This window comes from Salmo salar, chromosome ssa04 (assembly GCF_905237065.1).
Source record: "Salmo salar chromosome ssa04, Ssal_v3.1, whole genome shotgun sequence".
Lineage (NCBI taxonomy): Eukaryota > Metazoa > Chordata > Actinopteri > Salmoniformes > Salmonidae > Salmo > Salmo salar.
This window is the reverse complement of record NC_059445.1, coordinates 21,436,903-21,455,535: the sequence shown is the minus strand read 5'-3', so window position 1 is coordinate 21,455,535 and position 18,633 is coordinate 21,436,903. Positions and strand designations below refer to the sequence as shown.

The 18,633-nt window shown below is 40.4% G+C and overlaps 1 long non-coding RNA gene across 1 annotated transcript; it reads left to right on the top strand.

Annotated features, from left to right (window-relative positions):
• Window positions 1-577: 577 nt before the first annotated feature.
• On the top strand, window positions 578-2,061 carry LOC106602641 (uncharacterized). Its single transcript, XR_001328260.1, has 4 exons — window positions 578-691; window positions 815-847; window positions 937-1,068; window positions 1,159-2,061. It is a non-coding gene; the product is annotated as an uncharacterized lncRNA (long non-coding RNA).
• The last annotated feature ends 16,572 nt before the right edge of the window (window positions 2,062-18,633 follow it).

The window sequence follows — 18,633 nt, the reverse complement described above, 5'->3', positions numbered from 1 at the left end:
CCGGCTTTCAGGGCAGGTGGGGCAAGTCGGGAACTGACGTCATCATGATTCAACCTTGTTTTTCTCAGAGTTTGCAATTGTCTTCAAAATACCATAAATCCAGAGAATGCCAGACTATGATGACACAGCTGATTTCTATTGCAACATCATGGCCACCTCATTACCTGTAACGGGCGTCGTAAGGATTAGACCAAGGTGCAGCGGGAACGTGTATACTCATATTGTTTATTAAATCAAAAGAAGGAAAAACAAACAAATCACATAAACAAAACAACGACCGCTACTAAACAGTCCTGTCATGTGCACAGACACAAAACAGGAAACAACTATCCACAAATCCCATTACAAAAACACCCCTATACATAGGACCTTCAATCAGAGGCAACAAGGAACAGCTGCCTCCAATTGAAGGTCAATCAACAAACCCTAAACATAGAAGTAGAAAATTAGACTGAACATAGAAAAACACTAACCTAGAACATAGACCAAAAACCCCGGAACACTCTAAACAAACACCCCTCTTACATAATACCATAGCCCAACAAACCCCGAACCACATAAAACAAACACCCCCTCTTCAGTACGAACAGCTTTAACGCAACTCCAAACGCCAGGCCAGCAGCCCAGAACCGTGGAAGACCGAACAGCTAAAAGATCATCTTTGAATCCTTTCTCATGGAGCTTTTTGAAGGTGAGTTAGTGAAAATAATATTTTAGATTTGGGTGCGTTAGGTATTTTTTCTTGGAATTGTTTGGATATTACAATTTGATATTGTTCTAATATTAAACAGACGTTATATGTGTTTTTTTTCAGATATTCTAAAACGGGTGGACAACGAATTTTCAGGTATGTATTTAGGCCAAATGCATGTATTTTATAAGTTAAAATTTATATATTTCGTATAAATATATGTTAATATTATCTAACGTTTGTAGGATATCCAACATTTACCCAGCTGCTACCAGGAATAATTGATTTGGAGCAGCCGTCATTAGCTGAGAAATCCGTGGTTCAAACCGAGACATCACCCGGTCCTTTACGAAGCCCTTCACCATCACACTATCGACGTAAGTCCCCCCAAAAAATCCATAAGAATATTTAGACATTAAAAACAAAAAGTGTGCACCCTATTTTAAAAGCTATTTTTGTGTTTACAGCTGACAGTCCCCCAAGAAGGATCCCTGCTGCATTATGGACTCTGAACGACTACGGAGGAGCCGATGAAACAGACAGTATTCTACCGTTTTGTACGAACGTTTTTACAAACACACAAAGAACAGAGGTTATAACCATCACATCAACACCCCAGGGAACCTCAAGCCAATCGCGCCATATTCTCGACCCCAAGACGCAACGCACAGCGGCCAGCCATCTTGAATCAGCTATTTCTGAGATAGAAACAATATTCCGTCAAGATATTCTAAAACTGGAGGACAACGATCTTTATGATATGTCTTTATGTCAATTGTATGTATTTTTTATGATAAAATGTATATATTATGTATAAATATATTGTAATATTATTGTAGAAAAGGACCCTGTAGTTGGTGGAAGAATCCTTGACTTCATGGCCATTTACACAGGTGGACCAGGGGCGATTTAATTAGGTCGGGGGGAAATGTCCGACAGATCTCAACCCCATAAAATGAGGAAATCGCCAGCGCTCGATCTCGCTGTCATGAAATTACATGTACACATGAAGCCACTTGAAAGGGTGAAATATGAAACGCCATTGTCTGCTGAACTGATCGATTCTGATATCAACCTAATGGGTATTATAGATTGAATAAGCGATCACTGTATGTATTATTCTTCTCATGATTATGATAAATAGTTACGAGCATAAATGACTCAAGGATGTTTCCTATTGACTTCATAATGAACGGGATTGTTGAATTCCTGAATTATGGTAATAATGAAAGATTGTTATGATTTGATCTTTATGATTATGAATTTGCTTGGATACATGTTTTGAATTTGATTGGGATACCTGTTATTCTGTTTATTTTGTTATGCAGCACAGACTACTCAGTAAATATACCACATTATGGTTAAAGGAATTCCTGCCTCAGTCTCATCCATTCCTCTGGAACCTGTTCACCTTCACTGTCAGTCATACTACCTGTCCAGCTACCAACACAGATTCCACTAGTCGTTCAATTATTTAAAACATCTACAGGATACTCAGCTGAGACCGAAAATAATTGATTTGGGGGCATCCAACATTAACGGTTATAACTATTGAAGATGCAAAAAAGGGTTTTAACAAATACAGTTGTTTGACAGATTTGTATTATTTAAAAAAAAGAAGATATTATTATCAAAATCTTTAGTATTATTATGTTACATGCGAGACATACCCAGAACCAGGCAGTGATGAAAACATTATAAAGGAGCTCTAATTCAAACATGCAAAGATATATATTTGATACAATTACCCCCGTTGAAACTGTTGTTACAATATTACTTCTCATTGTGTACATTTCAAGGTTTCACAAAACAACTATCTAAATAATGTTTCTCGGACTAACACACTGTCGAGTTTCCTATTTACTAAAGAACAATCACTAAGACAAAACACATAAATGTTGTAATATAATATGTATACATGCCATTCTATACTGAAAAAAGGTACATTCTGAAAGATTTTTGAATTTGATGCGATAACACTTTTTTATTCAACTCTCAATTGAGGATAATACTGTTTATTTATACTTTACTTAAATTGTATTATTTATCTTGTCTCATACCATGCTAATACACTACCTAGCAATGCAAACAGCTGTGGAATTAACCAATAACCGGTGTGTGCATTTTTGGGGTCAATATTTGATCAAGATTACCAATAGGCTTGATCTGATCCTCTTCCCTATTACGACATCATATAATGCACAGTCATATGCAAAACCCTAAAACTCCGACAAGAAAACATTGAAAACCTTATCATGACTACTTGCAATGTCGTTGTTTTCGCAACCAGCCAGAAATGGTTGAATTGTGTTCTTTTTCTTTGCACATGCACTGAGCATCCAATGGCTGGAGCCTTTGGATGCTCGGTGCATGTACACAGTGAGGATTTTGAAAAGAGGGAGATTAAATCCCCAAAGTAATATTGGTAAGAAAGATCATAAAGGTAATTTCAGATTCAGGTTTAGGGGGTAATCACTTTATGGAAACCACTTTTCACACTATGTACAGACATAGAGAGCCATCACATCAAGATGTAACAGGGCTGAATGGCTATTCAATGTACAACAGTAGTCTTCTGTAACAAGCAATACGTGTTAAATATGTTTTACATATGAATGTTTCACAAACTCCTTTTAAAGGTTTTGTAAGTAAGCTGTAACAGGCCACATTCAGCAGTCTAGAGATTAACCTAGAGACACCAAAAACATCAATGTTTAGAGCAGCTTGGAGATTATTCCCCATGTAAGGGGGACAAAGAGCTGATTTACCTAACTCTGTACTGACCAAAGGAATTTCCAGAGTTAGCAATCCCTGACACCGGGTATGATAACTCTGACTCGTACGTCGAATGATTATTGTAGATGTTAACAACTGAGGGAGTTTACAGTAGGTCAAAGAGCTTTATAAAGGCAAAGAGAGCAACAAATTGACCTACGTGACCTCAAAGACGGTCAGCCTACTTTATAATAGAGAATGCAGAGATGTGTACTGAACATGTACCCTTTATAAAACAAAATGATCTACGATCAAATGCATCTAAAGTTTTTAATGAAGTGGCCGCTGCATTCATATAGATTATTTCAACATAGTCTAGAACCATTAAGAACATAGATTGAATGATCTGCTTTGTAGTATTAAGCAAGAGGCCTGACCTATTTCTATGTAAGAAGCCCCTTTTTTATATTCAGCTTCTTAATTACCTAACTCATCAATATGTTAATAAGTCAGCTTAATGTCTATACTAATACAACATACTAGGTACATTGTCACGTTCTTTGTAATAACGATCGGACCAAGGCGCAGCGTACGTAGACTTCCACATAATTTTTATGAATAAAGTGAAACTTAGGCAAAGACAAAACAAATAAAGAATAAACGAACCGTGACGACAATGCAGTGCTAACAGGCAACTAAACATGAACAATATCCCATAACCCACAGGTGGAAAAAACGCTACTTAAGTATGATCCCCAATTAGAGACAACGATAACCAGCTGCCTCTAATTGGGAATCATACAAATCAGCAACATAGAAATTGCACCTAGAACCCCACATAGAAAATATAAACTAGAACAACCCCCCCAGTCACGCCCTGACCTACTCTACCATAGAAAATAAAAGCTTTCTATGGTCAGGACGTGACAGTTCCCCCCCAAAGGTGCAGACTCCGACCGCAAAACCTGAAACAAAAAGGGAGGGTTGGGGGGGGGGGGGGGGGGTCTAGTGCCGGTGGCGGCTCTGGTGCGGGACGAAGAACCTGCTCAGCTCTCGGATCCACCATCTTTGGTGGTGGCTCTGGTGCGGGCCGAAGAACCCGCTCATCCCGCGGATCCATCCATGGACCCAGGCTAGACGCCGTGTCCGGACTGGGCATCCACGCAGAGGAGGGCTCCTGCCATGGAGCTGGACTGGACGCCATGCTTGGACTGGACATCGGCGCAGGGGAAAGCTCCCGCCATGGAGCAGGACTGGACGCTGTGCCTGGACTGGGCACCAACGCAGAATAAGACTCTGGCCTTTGAGCTGGACTGGACGCCATGCTTAGACTGGGCATCAGCGCAGGGGAAGGCTCCGGCCATGGAGCTGGAGGTTCTGGACCGTTGACCATCACAGGAGGTTCCGGACCCGGGAACCATCGCCGGAAGCTCTGGACCGGGAACCGTCGCCGGAAGCTCTGGACCGGTAACCGTCGCCGGAAGCTCTGGACCGGTAACCGTCGCCGGAAGCTCTGGACTGGGAACTGTCGCCGGAAGCTCTGGAACGGGAAGGCACACTGGAGGCCTGATGCGTGGGGCTGGCACAGGTGGCGCCAGACCTGTGACATGCACTTCAGGGCGAGTGCGGGGAGCAGGCACAGGATGTACCTGACTAGGGACATGCACTTCAGGGAGAGTGTGAGGAGTAGGCACAGGACGTACCTGACTGGGGACACGCACTTCAGGGAGAGTGCGAGGAGCAGGTACAGGACGTACCTGACTAGGGACATGCACTTCAGGGAGAGTGTGAGGAGTAGGCACAGGACGTACCTGACTGGGGACATGCAATTCAGGGAGAGTGCGAGGAGCAGGCACAGGACGTACCGGACCGGGGACACGCACTTCAGGGAGAGTGCGAGGAGCAGGCATAGGACGTACCGGGCTGTGGAGACGTACTGAAGACCTGGTCCGTATAGCCGGCATCAATTGTTCCGGAACTTTGACACACTTCTCAGGACGAGTACGGGGAGCTGACTCAAGTGGCACCAAACTGACAACACGTTCCTTTGGGCAAAATCTGTGCATCCTCCACCAACTCAACAACTCTCCCATTTCTCTCTCCTCCAAATTCTCCCAGACACGCTCTGGTTCACTCCTCGGCTCCGCCAACTACTCCATGTGCCCCCCCCAACATTTTTTTTATTGGGGTTTCTGTGGCCTTCCTCCCCGACTTCGTCGCTGTCCCTCGTTCGCTGCTTCTGCCTGCTTCCATGGCAGGCTCTTGTCTCCTGCCACTATTTTGTCCCATGTCCAGGATATTCTCTCCCTAATCTCCTCCAAAGACCAGGATGCCATTACCTCCCGGGCACGCTGCTTGGTCCTTTGTTGATGGGATATTCTGTCATGTTCTTTGTAATAATGATCGGACCAAGGCGCAGCGTACGTAGAGTTCCACATAATTTTTATGAATAAAGTGAAACTTAGGCAAAGACAAAACAAATAAAGAATAAACGAACCGTGACGACAATGCAGTGCTAACAGGCAACTAAACATAAACAATATCCCATAACCCACAGGTGGAAAAAAAAGCTACTTAAGTATGATCCCCCATTAGAGACAACGATAACCAGCTGCCTCTAATTGGGAATCATACGAATCACCAACATAGAAAATGAACCTAGAACCCCACATAGAAAATATAAACTAGAACAACCCTCCAGTCACGCCCAGACCTACTCTACCATAGAAAATAAAAGCTTTCTATGGTCAGGACGTGACATACATACACTTCAATCATTAGAATAATTTTTGTACACCCGAGAAAACAACATGTACTTTGTTTTACATGTATTCAATAATAATTTAAGGTCAATACAGATTTTATGCAAAATAATGAAAGCATAATGTAGTTCAGATAGAGCATGATCAGCAGGGCGGACGATAGAGTACACAACTGTATCGTCGGCATTCCGGTGCAGGTAAAACTTTATTATTATTATATTTTTATATTTCTGACAAAATAATATTATTAATGTATACAATATAGTTGTTTATTAGACATTCTAACATATAACACAATATTGAGATACTAAAAAATGTATATGCAACATTTGAACAACTGTGAACCCCCTCGGGTTATGATGTATATGACATGACGATACATGGGCTATTTTAGTATTCCTATTCTATTTTTTATTTACATGTTTATAATCCAAAAGTATATTTTTAGAGTGGAGTGAAATATTGTTTATGTTAAACTGTAGAGAACAAGAACTTTTGTTGAATCAAAGAGTCACTGATGTTTTATATACAGTACTACACATATCCAGAAGACAGGTCCGTACTGTAGTACAACACTATTACACGGTTATGTACTACTAATGTACTAGTATCTAGGATGTTAAGGAATATCTATGGGGGGAACATGTACATGATATAACACATTCCCCACAGCATCGAAGGATGCATACACTGACACTGACATTGTATTTTGTTATGTGAAAGTAGCAGTATATGTAAAGAGTTTACAATTTTGTTTAAAAGTTCAGAATATGTCCCTTGTGAAAATTGAGATGGGGTACATATATTATGTATTTCAATTTCTTACACATTTTTAATAATACTTGTGAGTTGTAGACACGTATAAACCAAAGGTTTCATTTGGGTTATAATAATGATTTACAAATGAAAAAGTCAGTAGTTCATTGCATATTATGTAATTGTGGATTCGATTCTTTTTCATTATTTTGCCTATTTTCTCAACTGTCATCCCCTTGCTTTTTGCTTTATAAGTATGCTCTGCTAGTCCTAAATCCAGACATAATCCACACATATGGGATTGTTATAAAGGGTTTACATTGTGGGGGAACAAACATATGTTTTCCTGGAAGGGTGAGCTTTCAGGAATGGGGTCAAAATAAATATGCTAGAAGCGATAGAAACAAGGATCTATTTCCCAGAAATGACTAGTGTATATCATTGGTAACTCACGTTATCATGGTTCAATAATAGGTGTTCCATTCTGTGGACTGAGAATAAAAATACATGGCACAACACATACATTTAGATTATTTTAGAGTTTACCAAAGTTAGTGTAATTGTCTGTAGTTCTTGAAAATAGAGAAAATAAAAGGTCTTCCAGAGAAAATATTGTAATTTATCCTCTCTAGGGGATGTGGGACGAAATCGTCCCACACTATTCAACAGCCAGTGACAAATCAGAACGCCAAATGTAAAACCACAAAATGTCATAATTCAAAGTTCTCAAACATAGGACTATTTTACACAATTTTATCGATACACCTCTCCTGAATCGAACCACGTTGTCCGATTTCAAAAAGGCTTTACAGCGAAAGCAAAACATTAGATTATGTTAGGAGAGTACATAGACATAAAAACCACACAGCCATTTCCAAGCAACTAGCATGCATCACAAAAACCCAAAACACAGCTAAATGCAGCACTAACCTTTGATGATCTTCATCAGATGATACTCCTAGAACATCATGTTACACAATACATGCATTTTTTTGGTCGATCAAGTTCATACTTATATCCAAAAACAGCATTTTACAATGGCTCGTGACGTTCAGAAAATATTTTGCCTCCAAAACTGCCGGTGGATCAGCACACCGATTTACAAAAATACTATTCATAAACCTTGATAAAATATTAAATTGTTATTCAAAGAATTATAGATAAACATCTCCTGAATCCAACCACGTTGTCCGATTTCAAAATAACTTTACGTGGAAAGCACACTTTGCAATAATCTGAGTACTGCGGTCAGAAAAAGACATCAAGCAATACAGATAGCTGCCATTTTTGAGTCATCTAAAAGCATAAATAAAACTAGAAATATTCGCTTACCTTAAGTAATCTTCATCAGAAGGCACTTCCAGGAATCCCAGGTCCTCAATAAATGTTGTTTTGTTCGATAAACTCCATAATTTATGTCCAAATAGCTCCTTGTTGTTCACGAAGAAAAGTAAAAAAATAAAATCTATTTACGTTCGTTCAAACATGTCAAACGTTGTAAAGCATCAATCTTTAGGGCCTTTAGAACGTGAAGATTCAGTAATATTCCAACCGGACGAAACAAGTGTCTTGAAAAACATTTTGGAATGTGGAGCTACCTCTCGTGTAAATGCGCGTCTCATTCCCGGGGTCACCAACTTCTCAGCCTTCTCATTTGGTCTCTGTTCATCATAACAACTCTCTAAAGACTGGTGACATCTAGTGGAAGCCTTAGGAAGTGCAAAATGAACCCTAACTCACTGTCTGTTAGAAAGGCAAGGACTTGAAAGGACTACAAGCACCAGAATTCTCACTTCTCGGTTAGATTTTTCTCAGGGTTTTGCCTGCCATATGAGTTCTGTTACACTCACAGACATCATTCAAACAGTTTTAGAAACTTCCGAGTGTTTTCTATCCAGATCTACTAATAATATGCATATTCTAGTTCCTGGGCCCGCCGTTTAATTTGGGTACGTTTTTCATCCATTTACGTCATTTAGCAGACGCTCTTATCCAGAGCGAATTACAAATTGGTGCATTCACCTTATGATATCCAGTGGAACAACCACTTTACAATAGCACATCTATATCTTTTTTTTGGGGGGGGGGGTTAGAAGGATTACTTTATCCTATCCCAGGTATTCATTAAAGAGGTGGGGTTTCAGGTGTCTCCGGAAGGTGGTGATTGACTCCGCTGTTCTGGCGTCGTGAGGGAGCTTGTTCCACTATTGGGGTGCCAGAGCAGCGAACAGTTATGACTGGGCTGAGCAGGAACTGTGCTTCCGCAGAGGTAGGGAGGCGAGCAGGCCAGAGGTGGATGAACGCAGTGCCCTTCTTTGGGTGTAGGGACTGATAAGAGCCTGAAGGTACGGAGGTGCAGTTCCCCTCACAGCTCCGTAGGCAAGCACCATGGTCTTGTAGCAGATGCGAGCTTCAACTGGAAGCCAGTGGAGTGTGCGGAGGAGCGGGGTGACGTGAGAGAACTTGGAAAGGTTGAACACCACATAAAAGGAAGTTACCTCTTCCTGAGAGAACTCTGATACAGGGCAGTATCCCAGCCCTGTGGAGGTAGTGGATGAACTATACAAACCTAGTCACCACAGCAATGATGAGAGACACAATCAAAGCCTGATGTAATCTGGATCCTAACCTCCTGTAAAGAGCTGCTACCATTAGCATTGTGAGGTAGTTCACCACCAAAGCTATAAGAATTATCAAAATTATACTATCTTCATGTTGTTTGTCCCCTCCCTCTCCCCTTCCCACTGCTCGGAGCGTTTCAGAGAACTGAGAGGTAGCAGAATGACATCATTAATAAAATCACGATGTCAGCGCTCATGGCCAGTCTAAAGTAGGGAGCAAACAAACCTATGAAAAATGTGTCCAAACAGAACCTGATCACAATCAACCAGACTAAACCAGTGATTCCGACCCTGTATCTCAAGAGTCTGTACTTTAGGTAGGCCACAGGGTGGACCACTGCCAGGTAGCGCTCCACACAGACACAGCACTGGAACAGGGGCTGAGCACCAATCAAGAAACCAGAGAAAAATTGCACAGCAGACCAAATATAAGCACATGGGTAATAACTCAAAGAAAATATGTCAAACAGGCAGAGAATTTTTTCAGTCATGGTCAGGTTGAGAGTGAAGAACTCTGAGGCCATCGTTCCTCCGGTTCCGGTCACTGTCAGCCACAGGACACAGGCATTTGTGGGGAAACTCACAATGAGATTGATTGAAAGGGACACAATAAGGTTTGTGGTTGAGATGTAAGGCCGGTGTTGTTGACCACAGAGGGGAAATAATAATTCCCCTTTCAGAAGTGTTCATCACCTTTCTGGAAGCTGCTTCTGTGGGTACAGATGGAGGATTGAACGGTTGAGTTCTGGAATGCATCTCAAATGTCACCCTTTTCCCTTCATAGTCCACTACTTTTGACCAGAGTCCTGTGTACTATGTACTGTAGGGCAGTGGTTCCCAAACTTTTTATAGTCCTGTACCCCTTAAAACATTCAACCTCCAGCTGCGTACCCCCTCTAGCACCAGGGTCAGCGCACTCTCAAATGTTGTTTTTTGTCATCATTGTAAGCCTGCCTGAAATGGGTGCGTGCTGGTGGCAGGGAAGTCATGCGCAGGAGAACGAACTTGGTATAAACGGAGTCGTTTAGTAAGTGCTCACAAAACTCCGAAAACCAAAATATACAAAATAATAAAAGTGGGTGCAAAACCCGTCACACACCAGAACATAACTTGGACATAACATACAATCAAACAATCACCGACAAGGACATGAGGGGAAACAGAGGGTTAAATACACGACATGCAATTGATGGGATTGGAACCAGGTGTGAAGAAAGACAAAACCAATGGAAAATGGATCAGCGATGGCTAGAAGGTCGGTGTTGTCGACCGCCGAACACCGCCCGAACAAGGAGAGGGACCGACTTCGGCGGAAGTAGTGACACTGCCACACACACACTATACGATACATTTATTAAACATAAGAATGAGTGAGTTTGTGTCACAACCCGGCCTTTGGGAAGTGACAAAAAACTCTTATAGGACCAGCGCACAAATAACAATATTATAATAATCAATAATTTTGCTCTTTATTTAACCATCTTACATATAAAACCTTATTTGTTCATCAAAAATTGTGAATAACTCACCACAGGTTAATGAGAAGGGCATGCTTGAAAGGATGCTCATAACTCTGCAATGTTGGGTTGTACTGGAGAGAGTCTGTCACGTCCTGACCAGTAAAGGGCGTTATTGTAGTTTGGTCAGGGCGTGGCAGGGGGTGTTTGTTTTATGTGTTTCAGGGTTTTTGGTTTATGTTCTATGTTAGTATATTTCTATGTTTATTCTAGTGTGTCTATTTCTATGTTTAAGTTTCTTGGGTTGACCTTCAATTGGAGGCAGCTGTTCCTCGTTGCCTCTAATGGAAGGTCCTATTTAGTAGGGGTGTTTTTTCCTGTGTTTTGTCCTGTTTTGTGTATGTTGCTCCTGACAGGACTGTTTACGGTCATTTTGTTGTTTTGTTAGATTTTGAGTTAAATAAATGTGAATATGAGCATGTCACACGCCGCGTCTTGATCCCCATTAGACGACAGTCGTTACAGAGTCTCAGTCTTAAATCATTTTCCATACACAATCTGTGCCTGTATTTAGTTTTCATGCTAGTTAGGGCCGAGAATCCACTCTCACATAGGTACGTGTTTGCAAGGGCATCAGTGTCTTAACAGAGCGATTTGCCAAGGCAGGATACTCTGAGCGCAGCCCAATCCAATCATAAGCCTGAGTTAATTTGCACACAAAAAAATCATACAATGATGGAAAGACCTGTGTGTGGTCCTTGTTAACCCAGACAGAGACGAGCTCCAACTTCCCAGTCATAGCCTCAATTTTGTCCCGCACATTGAATGTAGTTGTAAAGAGTCCCTGTAATCCTAGATTCAGATCATTCAGGTGAGAAAAACATCACCCAGATAGGCCAGTCGTGTGAGAAACTCGTCATCTTGCAAGCGGTCAGACAAGTGAAAATTATGCTCAGTAAAGAGAACTTTAAGCTCATCTCTCTACTCAAAACAACGCCCTTTGATTTCCAGCGCACTTTTGTATGTTTTAAAAGCGTTACATGGTGGCTGCCCAAATCATTGCATAGTGCAGAATATACATGAGAGTTCAGGGGCTTTGCTTTAACAAAGTTATTAATTTTCACTGTAGTGTCCAACACGTCTTTCAAGCTGTCAGGCACTCTCTTGGCAGCAAGAGGCCTCTCGGTGGATGCTGCAGTGGATTTCCCGCGAGAGAGTAACGGTTATTGTGATTGGATGTTAATTATTTGACTAGGCTACCTGTATTTGACATTGTATTGTTATTTCGCTGAACACTAGATGGTTTAATTTTACTTTTGGCAGTGAAATGAGGCTAATCAGGCGAGAAAAAAAAAACTCACCCAAATGTATAGCCCTGTTGGAAAATATAAATGGCCTGTTTAAAAATGGGTCAACATCTGAATATTCCAATATTCAGATTTAAGGATAAATTACATTTTTGCATCTACCTATGAATTTTGAGATTTGTTGGTATATTGGTCCGTTAATATTAGTATTTTCAAAAAGTAACATGATAAAAAAGAAGAAACCGCACACTGCTTTTGGCAGTATCACTGCTATTTATCTCTTTAATAAGCTTTACTTATCGGCCTCAATAAAAATCAAAAATCAAAATCTTGATAAAAGGTATATTTTCATTAGTTTATCATAACAGCGTCGTAAGAATGTCATGAACATGAACCACTTTAAAATGGACATACATCCTTAATTCCAAAGCTCACTACACTGAATTACACATCATTTAAATGCCCATTTCATAAAGAATGTAACAAACTGGACTATAGTGTATGTAGTACCTTAGTTTGAAGAGATGGCGATTGGGTCTAAAAATGTGTTTGGCGTGTCGTAGTCTAGATTCAGTCTACATGTTTTTAACTGCCATTTCCCGAAAGTCAAACTCTTCCCACACGCCAAGTCACTTTTCTCAGCTTCGGAAGCATCTGCATAAAACACATTGTGTGTGGCTATCCTTCAATATATTCCAGAGACTTGTCCATAGGGATTTATTGATATGTTGTACATTTTTTATTCTCTATAAACTTTCTTGAGAAAAATTTGTCAAAACGGAATTCTTTAGCATTTTACAGATAGAAAGAAGAAAAAAGTATTCATCCAGAATCTGCTCTGAAAAATTCCTGTCCTGGAGTATCTTAACAAAATGAAACCAAAATATTAACTCTGACAACCTAGTGTCCAGAAAAGTATTATATTTGTGTATACATTCAAGTGGTAAAAGTTGCTTGTGATGTGATTAAGGGGAGATAAAATCCTTCCCAATATATTTTCCTACATTTGATGTTTTTATTCAATTGTGGTTTAAATTCAAATTGTAACGTAAAGAATTTTTTGGGTAACCTGTATTGATGCAGCGTCCCTGTCCCCTGGGGTGTGTTGTGGTTGTGCCCATCACAGACGCTGGAACTGATCCAAATCTCTGCTCTACCCGACCCTTCCATACCCCACCTGTGTGTTACGTCACACTGATGATTTATTGAAAGTGCATCCAAAATGGGACCATATTCCTTATACAGTGCACATCTTTTGACCAGAACGCATTATATGGTATAGGAACCCATTTTGGACACAGAGCAGAGCACAACAATATTTCCCTTGACCTGGCATTCAAACAGCCTGTTTACTCTGACTGGACTCAAACCCATCTAAGAGTCCAAATGTGCATGCAAAGACCTCTAATAGTTAAAAAAAATTATAACTACTCTCTACAAAAAGTAAAAGACATGAGTAGTTCAACACAAGCATTTATTGAATATGAAGGATTAAAACAATTAACAAAAGATTAACGTGGGTCCTCTAGTCCCATCTCACTATTAAATACAAACACAAACATGTAATGTGAAGCACTAGCAAGAAGATTGATAAGTAATCTTCCCAGAAAAAAAGGGAATGAATCAAACCTAGGGATACAAAATTCAGGATTTCCTTGTAATTCCCTCCTGATTACAGGAATCTTCTGACCAGGATTTCTGGAGAACCTTTTAGGTCAAGATACCAGAATATTGCAACCCTAAACACATAAAAAAATTGGCCAGCACATCTACAACTACCAACCTCTTTGCAAGCTTTCACTTAACAGTTGTAAACAGGTTACAATTGGCCCTCCTTATTAGATGAAACTGGGAATATAAACTCTCCCTCAGAGACCTTTGATGAAGGGCAGTTTCCCAGCCCTGTGGAGGTAGAGGCTGCACAAACCCACTGACCACACTGATGTAGAAACACACATATTTGGCATGAAAATACTGTCCAGAATCTAATACTCCAATTAAAGGTAAAACCACTACCAATGGAAGGTAGTCTGCCATCATAGACACCGTGATAATCAAAATGATCTTAAATGCCCTCATCTTCATGTTATTTGTCCCCTCCCTCTCTCTCTCCCCTTCCCCTGGCCCAGGCTGTTTCAAAGCCCTGAGAACTGAGAGGCAGCAGAATAACATAAATGAAAGTAAGACCAGAAATTCACAGAAAGACACATAACATATCACAATTTGGTGGTCTTTTACAAGCAAAGAATTAAAACAGAACCCAATCAAAAGCAGCCAAACCAATCCAGAACACCCCACCTTGTATCTCAGGGACCTGTAGTTCAGGAAGACCACAGGGTGGACCACTGCCAGGTAGCGCTCAAAACATATACAGCACTGGAACAGGGGGCAGCCGTTGAACACAAAACCACTAAAGAATGCTGCTAGAGCTAGGACAGCGGGAATAGGGAGGTGTATGTAGACTAAGATAAAGACAGCACACAGGCAGTAGAGAATCTCAGATACAGCCAAGTTGAGAGCGAAGAACTCTGAGGCCATCGTCCCTCCGGCTCCGGTCAGTATCAGCCACAGGACATAGCCATTGGTGGGTAGACTCAGGATGAGGTTGACTGCATAGCAGGCAGTGGTGACAGCGAAATCAAGTTCCAGATGGACAGAGGAATGGTTGGAGGATTCAATTTTTTTTTAAATTCAAACCTCAGTTTGGAAGTTCCAATGATCACTGTGGCAGAGAGAGAGAGAGAGGGGGAGAAAGTGAGAGATGGTGATGTTCTTGTCACGTCTGTCTATGTTAACTCGTCATGTCAAAGGCCCTTAACTCAGTTACACTGCTAATCTCAGAGATTAAATAGCGTCAACCAACCTGAAGTTCGTGATTGGTGGGTTGTGTCTTCAAGGTCTTTTTACGATTGTGTCTCTCCTTAGAACTGAGCTAGGTACATCTATAGGCTAAATCAAATACCTGTCAACACACCTGTGTGGCACATCACATTGCCATCCTCTGTAGCTACACCCAAGGACCTCATGCCATGCAAATATCCTACTCAGTGTGACAGGAACCACACCCATCAATGTGATTGATGAGGATGTGTTGCTGTTGCATCTGTAGGCCTACTTGTTACTGCATGTTATCCAAAAATAATACATTTTCTTGACATGCTAGAGAAACAGACACGTTTTATCATGTTGAACACAAGGCTTTCTGTAGATATCGAATTCTAAAGAGACCAAATTGTGTATGCAAAAGTTAATGAAAATGTCCTCTGACATTTGCTCAGTCTTTGTTAAATGTAGCCTCCTCACATATTATAGTAGACTAGTGGCACTCTGCCCTACGGGCGGGAAATCATTGGAAGTGATTAATTCGATTCAATGTAATTTCATTTTTGAGGAATACAACACACAACCACTCACCCACACACCCCAGTTGCTCCTGTCTGTAAACTGATGCTGCCCATCACCTCACTTGATGGACCACACTTGTGTCATGACTGGGCTGTGAAGATCAGGTTACCATCACAGCTATACAGAGACATCTCTCACTCCCACAGAGGGGGAGAGGTAGAGAGGGATTGATGGGGAGGGTTATGACACCTTAAGCCATTGTAAATCTTAAGGCAGCAGACGAATCCTTTGTCCTTCAGTGTTTGGGACTGGAATGTCTGTGTGGGCCTTATGGAGAATCTACCTCAGAACTGTAACATGCAGTAAATGGACTTTTGGACATGATATTTAATTAGCCAAAAAGGTGGTAAAAATGATAGATGAATTATGAAAATGAATGTCGCTTAAGATATCTTATTAAAAGTGAAATGCCGACATTATAACGAAAACATTGTAACTTGAAGAGTTTTCATAATATGTACATGCTGTTTACTTACTGTGCGTTGTGTAGAAAATATCCAGATCAAAGAGAACATTTTTGTAACGATCAACTGTGATTTTAGTTGTCTAAATGAGAACCTAGTAAGTTCTAATACATTGCCTTGTAATGAGCTACACCCCAGGGAACCCAGACAGCATGTCATGAAGACGGAAATGCCCTTTGTGACCCGTAAGTATAAAACATGTGACTTAAGAATGTACATGCAGACTAAGTTTACCACGCTCTGCAGCCAAGGTTCACGACTAGTCGTGATCCCGAAACGCAACACGAGGAAGAAGACAAAGGAACCTCTTAACAATCAAGGCTGTGGTTGATTACTGTATCTAAGAAGGTGAATTCAAGAAGAACCAACCGGTTATTTTCTTCAAATCAATGGTTGTCTACACGGCCCTCCTACCCAAGCTGGGAGCATCGACACGGCTGATTATCCTCCTAAGAAAACAGACAACCAAGAGAAAGGACATTGTGACATCGTGTGGACAATCAGAGACTTACACCCGGTAACGAAGGAGACGCGGCCATCGGAAGAAAAGGGCATCGGCCAAACCTATGCCAATAATCGGAACTCGGTCCACGAAAAGATACCCAACGGAGACCTTCAACAAGTAAATACATTCATTATAATTCTGACCCATAAGAGCGGCAGTTCAGGGCAAAGTGTTAGGGCTAAACTAAGCAGGTTACAATGTATCCAAGTGTGCTTTTCTCTCGTGCGCTTTCTCTCTCCCTTTCTTTCTCTCTCTTTCTTTAAACCTCCATCTTGTGTAACACGTGTCATATTGTGTTGGTCCGCAAGGGACCTGTTGCCATTGTATTAAGTTCTAACCAATAACCTAGAATGTTTGTGTATGTTTGACTTATATTATAATTTAGCTTGTTAGTAAACAAATAAACAACAAATTTGTTTAGTACGGAATGATTTAGTAAGACCCGGGTTTCTGCAGATTTACGAATTATGTGACGTTCAGAATGAGACTGATGAAATTAATTAATTAGTGACTGCTATGAAATCGATATTCTGGTATTCTTTTAGTCAATTTGGAAAACGCCAACTCATTAAATAAACTTTTTCCATGGAGCCCCAGGTTACTGAGTTAATGGTTACAAGATTAATTTAATCACGTAATTATAAACATAGTTAATTATTCAATAAATAGCATGTCATCACATTCACGATAACATCACAACACCTGACATGCAAATGTTATCCATACAAAACTTTAGTATGATAGAAGAGAATGTGCCGTGTTGTGTGGAAAGTGGTATGGATGGATAGGGCTCTGAGTTATTCCTGACCAGGTCAGGTCAAATGTGTAACTTATTTAAATGATGCCAGTATTATTATACAAACGTGTGTACTTAGCTTCAGACTTTATTGTAAATAAGATAATGGAGGGAAAATCTAAAGAGTGATAATTCTAGTAATACCATCGTCATAAACAATCCAACCCCAAAAAATATGGAATAGTAGAATTAATTATGAAATAGTAATTATACCACAAGTTTATCTGCAAATCTATCAAACAGTCTGTTTCTGAAATAAAAATAGAAAATACAATGTGTCCATGTGTCACGTCCTGACCATAGAAGCTTTTATTTTCTATGGTGAGTAGGTCAGGGCGTGACGGGGTTTTGTCTAGTTTACATTTTCTATGTTGTTATGTTCTAGTTTCTGTATTTCTATGTTGTTTTTTGGGATGATCTCCAATTAGAGGCAGCTGGTCATCGTTGTCTCTAATTGGGGATCATACTTATGTAGTTGTTTTTCCCACCTGGGTTTGTGGGAGATTGTTTTGAGTAAGTGTATGTTGCACCTCTTCGTCACGGTTTGTTGTTTTGTTTATTAGTTTATTTATATGTCTTGCATAGTTTCACAGTGTTAATAAAATGTGGAACGATACACACGCTGCGCTTTGGTCCACTCCTTTAAACAACCGTGACACCATGATATATTAGAACTACATTCAAACAAATGGGTACATTTTCTTTCTTAGATGCGTCAATTATATGAAATAGTTTCTGAACCTTTCCTCTGTTGAATAAACCCTTTTTGGTTAGCATGTACAAACAGTGAAAAATATAATATCAGTTTAAAATAGATTTTGAGATCTATATATAACAGTGATCGTGGTCTATACTGTAAGATCCACAGTGTTGCTCAGCCTCCTCCTGCTTACAGAAAACAAATCTGATATCAATTCTGAAGTCAGTGGACCTTTGCCATTCCTAAGAGCAGGGGCGAAAATCTGATATCAACTTTGGAGGGGACAATTACATGAAATTTTCTCAAGAGCAATTCCCGAGGGGGACACCAAAAGTAGTGCTGTAACACACAGCCTACAGTGTATTATGTTAAATGTATATTGAGGAACCATAATTACTGCTACTGGATAATTGATAGCTAGTTAACTGAAGGGTTGTCCCAACTTGTTCAAATT